At 39.6% G+C, this 10,000-nt stretch overlaps 1 protein-coding gene across 11 annotated transcripts in view; it reads left to right on the top strand.

Moving 5' to 3' along the window:
- The window catches only part of LOC144967059 (synaptotagmin-1), a 139,662-nt gene that overhangs the window by 109,081 nt on the left and 20,581 nt on the right, over positions 1-10,000 (top strand). The window lies entirely within an intron of this gene.

Here is a 10,000-nt window from a genome sequence, read left to right as displayed (position 1 = left end):
TTGGCGAGAGACAAATAGAGATGAATAGATAGATAGATCAAGAGAGGGAGGAAGGGAAAGGGGGGTGGAGGGGGGGGGGGGGGGGGGGGGATGATTACTACGTAGTGAAGAATTTAAAGTTTGATTTTAATGTGAATTAAATATTATACACACTTAGAAAACCCACTCTCCAGCCCGAATCCTTCAATTTTCGACACTTTAGGGTCTAAAGACGATCATAGAACCGTTGAGATTACACCATCGCATACGGATTATAAATCAGTATCTCACCAATTCACCCAAATTATATGTACTGGGCTTGGCGGTCATAGAGCCTGATCTATTTTTAAAACGTCAGACATCTCCGCCTGCCTAGACTACGATCGATACGACAGATAAAGAGATAGAGAGAGGTAAACCTCTCGAAAACCGGAAGTCAGTGCCAATTAGACATTGTTGCAGCGTACTTTACTCTCCACAACAACGAGAACAGATCTCGTCAGTCTGGAGTCTTCTTGTCTATGGTATCCAAGGGTCGCACCAATAAGCACTCTTCACCTTTCGGATATCCGTGATATTCTCTATTCATTTATGTCGCACTAAGACGGTGTGTCTTTTTTACGAAACCCGCCGAAACCCTGCGAAACCCGCCGAAACCCGCCGAAACCCGACGAAACCCGACGAATCCCGACAAAGTTATGGGAAGTAGGTGGCACTGGGGAGTGAACCCAGAACTCAGGGAAGTGTACACCATTGGGGAGTGAACCTGGGACTGGGTTTCGGCGGGTTTCTGGCGCCCACCTCCTATAGTGTCAGGTTCATTCTCCTCTGGTACCAAACTCTCATATCCGGCTTCAACTTTCAATGGTATCCATCTCCCTTTCGTCCCAGGTTTATTTCCCACTGATATCCTTTTTACACAGTCCCAGGTTAACTCCCCACTGGTGTGAAATTCCCTGAGTCCCAGGTTCACTCCCCACTGGCGCCCACCTTCTATAGTGTCATGTTCATTCTCCTCTGGTACTCAACTCCCATATCCGGCTTCAACTTTCAATGGTATCCATCTCCCTTTAGTCCCAGGTTTATTTCCCACTGATATCCTTTTTACACAGTCCCAGGTTAACTCCCCACTGGTGTGCAATTCCCTGACTCCCAGGATCACCCCCCACTGTTGCCAAACTCCCATAACTTTGCCGGATATTGTCGGGTTTCGGCGGGTTTCGTAATAAAGCACTAATTCTTTTTTAAGAAACCCGCCGAAATCGGCCGATAACCTTAGTCTCAGGTTCACTCCCGACTGGTGTACACTTCCCTGAGTCTCGGGTTCACTCCCCACAGTTGTCTACTTCCCATAACTTTGCTGGATATTGTCGGGTTTCGCCGGGTTCGTAAAAAAGCACTGGTTCTTTTTTACGAAACCCGCCGAAACCCAGTCCCAGGTTCACTCCCCAATGGTGTACACTTCCCTGAGTTCTAGGTTCACTCCCCACAGCCACCTACTTCCCATAACTTTGTCGGGATTCGTCGGGTTTCGTCGGGTTTCGTCGGGTTTCGGCGGGTTTCGCAGGGTTTTGGCGGGTTTCGGCGGGTTTCGTAAAAAAGACACACCCCACTAAGATTCGTTTTTGAAGAAGGGTGGCGTTATCTGAATATTGGTATCGCATGAATTGAGCTGAGCTTTTTTAATATATAAAGCGCAATATCCACTAAATGTGCTCAAAGCGCGTTACAAGGGGTCCCTGGCCAACAGCAACATTTAACATTTAGGACATTTAGACATGACGCCTGTTAGGCGATGTTATAATTTTTTTTTTGGGACAGACACAACGCTGTTAATGGCCAGGTACTCATTTTACACCTGAGTACGATGAGAGAATGTGAGTGAAGAGCCTTCTCCAAGGACTCAACTATGCGCCGAGCGAGGCTAGAACCCAGGACCTTCCGACCCGAAAGCGAGTGTCATGCCACACGACCACATAGCCGCACAAAAAAAAGCAAAAAAAAAGCTCAATGAATTAGCCTAAGAATGAAAAATTGAGAGGTTTTTTCTGTACACGTAGTTTGTTTGTTTGTTTGTTTGTTTTTTTTTTGGTTATTATTTGTTGATTTAACACGTGTTGTAGCGGACAATACTTTGCGTTGGTCTGAGAACGGTTCCACTACAACATGGAGCCCATAAACATTCGGTTATCAGACCTGCAAATAAGTACACGTCGCTTGTGACCCAATTGTCTAAATCATGTCGGGATGACCCAGGTGCCGAAAGGTGACTTCAACTTTAAGATTTAATTTACGACAATTTAAATTTAAATTTAAATACCTACCTAGTTCACAGGAATGAATGTATTTTCTGGAATCACTTAGGTCTCAAATATGTGACCCATCGTCTCAAAACGGTATTATGTCGGAACGAACCAGATGCTTAAAAGCCGAATTAAATGTTAAACTGGTCAAAAATATAAATTGTTGGCATTAGCACCCTAAAATATGGTATCCATTCTCCTCAATAAAACATACAAACTCAACACAAGTCTGATATTTCTGACTATAAATTCAATTTTCAACATCTTAACAATCCCGACTTAATACCGTTTTGAGGCGAAGGGTCACATATTATAATTCTTTCTATCGCACTGTAAACACAGTTTTCGGAATCTCGTTCAATCCGATTTTGTATAGCGTCATATTACGTGACCCATCGTCTCAGTGAATTCTTCTTCTTCTTCTTCTTCTTCTTCTTCTTCTTTTCTTCCTTCTTCTTCTTCTTCTCTTCTTCTTTCTTCTTCTTCTCTTCTTCTTCTCTCTTTCTTTTCTTCTTCTTCTTCTTCTTCTTCTTCTTCTTCTTCTTCTTCTTCTTCTTCTTCTTCTTCTTCTTCTCTTTTCTTCTCTTCTTCTTCTTCTTCTTCTTCTTCTTCTTCTTCTTCTTCTTTCTTCTTCTTCTTCTTCTTCTTCTTCTTCTTCTTCTTCTTCTTCTTCTTCTTCTTCTTTCTTCTTCTTCTTCTTCTTCTTCTTCTTCTTCTTCTTCTCTTCTTCTTCTTTCTTCTTCTTCTTCTTCTTCTTCTTCTTCTTCTTCTTCTTCTTCTTCTTCTTCTTCTTCTTCTTCTTCTTCTTCTTTTCTTCTTCTTCTTCTTCTTCTTCTTCTTCTTCTTCTTTCTTCTTCTTCTTCTTCTTCTTCTTCTTCTTCTTCTTCTTCTTCTTCTTCTTCTTCTTCTTCTTCTTCTCTTCTTCTTCTTCTTCTTCTTCTTCTTCTTCTTCTTCTTCTTCTTCTCTTCTTCTTCTTCTTCTTCTTCTTCTTCTTCTTCTTCTTCTTCTTCTTCTTCTTCTTCTTTTCTTCTTCTTCTTCTTCTTCTTCTTCTTCTTCTTCTTCTTTTCTTTCTTCTTCTTCTTCTTCTTCTTCTTCTTCTTCTTCTTCTTCTTCTTCTTCTTCTTCTTCTTCTTCTTCTTCTTCTTCTTCTTCTTCTTCTTCTTCTTCAAGTACCAAGTCTGTGCCAGACATCGGTGATCATGGTACTACGCCATTCATTTCTCTGATCAGATAACCTCAGAAAACTAATATTATTACTCTTCTCTTTCTTTGTCACCCAGCTGTTCAAACTATTCAAATATGTTATTCTTGGTCTACCTTTACTCTTTTTACCTTCTATCTTTCCGGTGAGAGCAAGATGTTCAAAATACATTCATGTCGATTTTGGTGTCCTAAAAATTGCATTTGTCTTGTTCTTATTGTACTAATTAATAGCCTTTTAGTTTCAGCTTGCTCTAATACTTCTTCATTAGTTTTCTTCTCTGTCCATGAGATTCTTAACATCCTTCTAAGAAACCACATTTCTGCTGCCTCCAGTTTCTTTCTAATGTCTTCTGTAATTGTCCAGCTTTCGCAGTTTCGGGTAAATCAGACATCGTAAGGTGACTCCAACAATATAATTAATGGTCAGAAAAGAAAAGAAATTTAGATTTTTTAATATTTAAGAAACTGTAATCATTATCCTTGATTGACAAAACATAAATTTAACGCAGCTTTCATAGTTTTACTACAAACTCAGGTTTCATCCTCTAAATCATTCCGACATAAGTGATACCGTTTTGAGACGATGGGTGATAATATATGATGTTCCTTTCTCATCTCTTTCCACTCATCTTGTGGAATTCCCAACTTGAGTTGAGTGATCGACCTTAATGAAATAATTCGGAATAGACATGATCCATAATTTCCCAAGTCGGTCACCACCAGGATAATTATTTGGCATACGTAGATCCATCAAAACTCCTAAGAGACCCCAATAAACCACCAACTATCACTTTATGCTATAAAGTCACTATATGTGACATCGTCTCAAAACGGTATTATGTCGGAACGAACCATATACTTAAAAGACGAATTAAATGTTACACTGGTCAAAAATATAAATTGTTGGCATTCGCACCCTAAAATATTGCATCCATTCTTCTCAATACATCCTATAAACTCAACACAAGTCTGATATATCTGGCTATAAATTCAATTTTCAATATCGTAACCAACCCGACTTAATACCGTTTTAAGTCGAAGGGTCACATATATGTGATCCATCGCCTAAAACTGGAATTATATCGGGGTGATTTAGATGAACAAAAATTTAGAATATTATGGTTAAAACTCCTGGCACTCCTAGAAGAATGGAAGATGATGGAATTCAATGTCACCTAATGTCATGTACTCACAGTAACAGACACGAAAGGGAAACAAACCGTTAAATGTTATGATTATCATTAGGCTATAAGTTAGAAAAAGTCTGATCTAATAAGTACTAAGCATTCACAAAATAGATAAACTGAAATGGAATCGCCATATCTCACAAATCGCAATAGCCTTCAACAATCGTGACGTCACTTCCCTCGTAATGACGCATAAGTAACTTAGCAACTGTCTCTAAACTATCGGAACAATGGCGGGCGCCCTTATGAAATTCTTCTCAAACGGGCATAAAAGTGTATCCAGAGGAGAAAAAACATTATAAATACGATCATGTTTTGACTTTTATACATTCTGATCACATGACATATGAAAAGTTCTAGCCATCATGAAGAATAAAAAGTACCGAATTTCTTTGTTTAGAACCAAGCTGCTCGTCGCTGGACGACGTGACATCAGACTATTGAATCCAATTGAGTCAATTAAAACAAGTGCCTTCATCACTGGAAATGTGAAAGGTTGCCCAATGTCGACTCAGTTAAAAGCATACGAGTCGACTGTCAGACCAATTACTCGAATAGGCTAGTGCAGTCAGTCTGGGACCCATGAACTAACAAAATCATCACGATAGAAAAGGTCAAAGAAAGAACAGCGCAACGCATCACAAATGACTCCTCGCTCCACACAAGCCTATTAACCCTTGTAACATTTCTATCTGTCCAACATGTACCCGCTGTGGGCAAGAACCTGAGACGGCAGAGAATCTAGTCGAACGGTGTGTTGTGACGATGCTACCCGGCAGGTTTGCGACGGTGCACGAATGCGGACCAGACTTGGCTGATTGGGTCGATCGTCATAACATAGTAGTGTGAAAACCATAAGAGGCTGCTACGACAGAGAAACGACCAAAATGATAATATTCCATAACATAAAGACAATATGGGTGAAAGCATTGTACTGTGATCCGGAGGGTCCCGGGTTCGAGCCCCGCTTCAGGCACATTCGATTTTTTTTTCTTGGGAAAGATTATAACCCCCCCCCCCCCCCCCCATTTGCTCACTTGGACAACATGGGTGATTCCGGGTCACATCAGACAAGGTTGATGGATTATCTATTTCTTCTTGGAATGCGCAGGCGACGGTGCCGTTGCGAAAGGGCGTTTTTGTTGTTGTAATTTTACATCCAGCTAAAGACTAAACAAACAAGCGGACGTGATTCTAAATTCATCATGCCTACAGTCAGAACAAACAACAGACAAACAGACTGATCTCCCTTGTGTCATGTCTTTGGAACGAGTTCCCGCCTGAAAAGGTCGTCGAAATTGGGTGCTCCAAATTACTCAACACAATCCTTGGACAGAGAAGAAAACTAATGAAGAAATATGTGACCCTTCGCCTCAAAACGGCATTAAGTCGGGATGGTTAAGATGTTGAAAATTGAATTTATAGCCAGAAATATCAGTCTTGTGTTGAGGTTTTATGTTTTATTGAGGAGAATGGATACCATATTTTAGGGTGCTGAGGCCAACAATTTATATTTTTGACCAGTTTAACATTAAATTTGACTTTTAAGCATCTGGTTCGTTCCGACATAATACCGTTTTGAGACGGTGGGTCACATATTAGAGCAAGCTGAAACTAAAAGGTAATTAATTCGTACAATAAGAAAAAGACAAATGCAATTTTTAGGGCACCTAAATCGACATAAATGTATTGAACATCTTGCTCTCACTGGAAAGATAGAAGGAAAGAAGAGTAAAGGTAGACCAAGAAAAACATATTTGAATAGTTTGAACAGCTGGGTGACAAAGAAAGAGAAGAGTAATATTAGTTTTCTGAGGTTATCTGATCAGAGAAATGAATGGCGTACCGTGATCAACGATGTCTGGCACAGACTTGGTACTTGAAGAAGAAGAACAATCCTTGGAAACCTGGGGAGAACGCTAGCCTGTTTATTATTTTATGTGATCTTGTGATGTGATGTGTTGTATATAACGTAACGTCTTTTTGTGAACATGGACATTGTGTTGATCCCCCTAAGGCTCGAGGCTACAACGTGTATCTGCAAGAAGAAGAGGGAGAAGAAGAAGAAGAAGAAGAAGAAGAAGAAGAAGAAGAAGAAGAAGAAGAAGAAGAAGAAGAAGGAGGAGGAGGAGGAGGAGGAGGAGGAGGAGGAGGAGGTGGAGAGGAGGAGGAGGAGGAGGAGGAGGAGAGAAGAGGAGAAGAAGAAGAAGAAGAAGAAGAAGAAGAAGAAGAAGAAGAAGAAGAAGATGATGATGATGATGATGATGATGATGATGATGATGATGATGATGATGATGAAGATGATGATGAAGAAACTTTGATTAATTTCATTTGTCTTATTGCAGACAATAAATACGGTTTCCTAAGTAACATAAACTATTTTATCACATCTCTGGTCACTTTTACTCTAAACTGACTTTATTTGCAACTGGTTCGGCCCGACATGATACCGTTTTGACACGATAGGTCACATATTATTCAATCGATGTTTACCCTGGTCACTGACCGGATGAGTGACAGTGATTGCAATAGCTTGGCCATCGTCATTTTGACGGGCGAATAAATCACGTGACATAAAGAGATATCAATTAGGCCCAGACTATAAACAGAGATGGAGATTGTAGAGAAGCTTGTACAAAAGGCATGCAGGACAGGTTATCTTTGTCTACTGTATAAAACATTACTTTAGCGTGCACAGCGTTGGAAATGAACAAACCACTGTGTAGCGCATTGAAAATGGAACCGTGTTTTTAACTTAACCATTGCACTACAGAAGTGCCTCCAAGTTCCACATTACTTACAGCATTTTAAAAAAAAATTCAATTAAAAAAAAATTATTATTTATTTTTTTATTTATTTATTTTTTTTTTATTTTTATTTTTAAAAAAAATTAAATACGCATTACATACCAAACCGTACCGGAAAGGGTAGCTTTGGTTAAAATAAAAACATACCTTCATTGTAAAAGAGCTCAAAAATACGCCCCCAGAGGATTCGACTGCCTGACGAAGACAAAACGACAATTTCCATATTTGACCAGAAAACTGTTGTTTTATGAATCAAGTGAATGAAATGACCTCCAATTATTTAACAATTCTTAACGCCTGAGAATTCTTTTGAAGTCCCGGGTTTAAGACTTTTTGACAAGTGGAAGGCCAGTTTTATCTATCGACATGGGAAATTAATTTATTTTGGACCAAGTTTACAAAAAAAAAAAAAAAACAACAAAAAAAAAAACAAAAAAAAAAAAAAAAAAAAAAAAACATTTAACCCTCCCCCCCCCCCCCCCCCCCCCCCCAAAAAAAAAAAACAACAAAAAACCCCCAGCGTTTTGTCATTGTGGAACAGATAGAGGCAGATCGATATTTGCTCTAGATTAAACCGTGCCTTAGAAGGAAAGGAAAAGTGCTGAGGAGGTTAAATGGAATAGTCTTGTTTTGTTTTTGTTTTTTCTTCATTTGGTTGGAAAACATTTTATCCAAACTCCAAATAACGATTAGTTAAAATGACCTTCAAGTTGTTTACTCGAGTCCGGCGTGCGGCCTACTTATTTGCAATCCTGGTGACCTAAATTGATCAGGGGGTCATTGTTGTAATGGAAATACTCTCAAACCAACTCTCATTGCAACAATGTAAAATCAAGCACTTAATAGGATTCAATAGTCTGGTGTCACGTCCGCCCAGCAACGAGCAGCTTGGTTCTATACTAAGAAAATCGGTATTTTTTATTCTTCACGCTGGCTAGAACTTTTTCACATGTCATGTGATCAGAAGGTATAAAAGTCAAAACATGATCAGATTTATAATGATTTTTTCCCCTCTGGATACGCTCTTATACTCGTCGGAGAGATATTTCGTGAGGGCGTCCGCCATTGTTCCAATAGTTTAGAACGAGTTACTAAGTTACTATGCTAGAGATACTCACACCTTTAGTGTGACCCACCCCGTCAATTTGGTACTATATCGGAAATACCTGACTTACTTGATTTATTGCCGTTCTCCTCCTAATCAACTGACTGGGATGCCTCGGCAGCTTCTCTAATTCTATTGATGAATTTCCTCTATCCTTGCTAGGAATAGGATTCAATAGTCGTAACGTCACTTCCTTCCTAATGACGCATGGTAACTTAGTAACACTGGCTCTAAACTATCGGAACAATGGCGGACGCCCGTATGAAATATTTCTCCGGCGAGCATAAAAGCGTATCCAGAGGAAAAAAACCCATAAATTTGATCATGTTTTGACTTTTACACATTCTGGTCACAATGCATATGAAAACTTCTAGCCAGCATGAAGAATAAAAAGTAATGATTTTCTTTGTTTAGAACCAATATGGCCCCCGTTGCTGGGCGACGTGACATCAGACTACTGAATCCAATTGAAGGACTGCATGATCTTTTTTCGACCTTAGCTCTTAATGGCCCTCGAGGCGCTTCAAGTCTTTGTTTAATATTGTGTGAATGTTTGTTATTGGTCTGCCTCGATATTTGTGTTGACCCGATTGTGTAAAGTGTGCTTTCATGGCTTTGTTTGCTGGAATATTGTTGTCTCTTTAAGTACGCGTCCGAATCAATAGTCTCCATCGTGTTTTTAATATTTGGGTTGAGAGTGGCGTTTCGTTGCATTTTTATAGAGAGGTCGGTTTGTAATTTCTTTTTTTCAGATAGCAGATGTTGAGCATGATTCTTTGTTTTTTCCATGGAATTTGTCGAGTCTTTCGTCTTTTTTCCGAGTAATAAACCATGTTCCACAGTTGTGAATGAGGACATATTTGATAAGGGACTTACAGGGCATGAGATTAGCGGAAGAGTAGCGTCCCTTGATTGGAAGTCACGAGCGGAAAAGTTATTAGAGAGAGAACGTCATGTTGGTTGTGCGGCATGAGACACTTCACCGAAAGCGAGGACGAGAGAGACGCATGCGCTAAACCATTTTGACGTTCTCTCTGTAAGGTGACGTCCAATCAAGGAACGCTACTCTTCTGCTAATCTCATTCCCTATAGAGAAAGATCTAGGTTAAGAAAATTGAGTTTAAAGTCAAGATAATCGGAATTAGAAATTTTACACACATCAGTAATGATACTAATATTTTCTTTAAATTTCGATTTCATAAGTAAAGCTTAAAATGCAATTTTAAGAATCGGGTTCACCGTTTTGAGACGATGGGTCATCTTTAGTTTTATGGATCGGTGACTCAGCGTGTAAGTACGGTCGCTCGTCTTGTTCCAAAAGTCAAGCAATGTTAAGCATGGTCAGTTGCCTATATATTGGGTAACAGTTGCCATGGATATTTATAGTCCTGACGTTGTGTCATTGGGAAGGCAC

This window comes from Berghia stephanieae, chromosome 3 (assembly GCF_034508935.2).
Source record: "Berghia stephanieae isolate SIO BIC M18660-M18661 chromosome 3, UCSD_Bste_1.3, whole genome shotgun sequence".
In the NCBI taxonomy this organism is placed as follows: Eukaryota; Metazoa; Mollusca; class Gastropoda; order Nudibranchia; family Aeolidiidae; genus Berghia; species Berghia stephanieae.
This window is presented reverse-complemented; position numbering and strand designations above follow the sequence as displayed.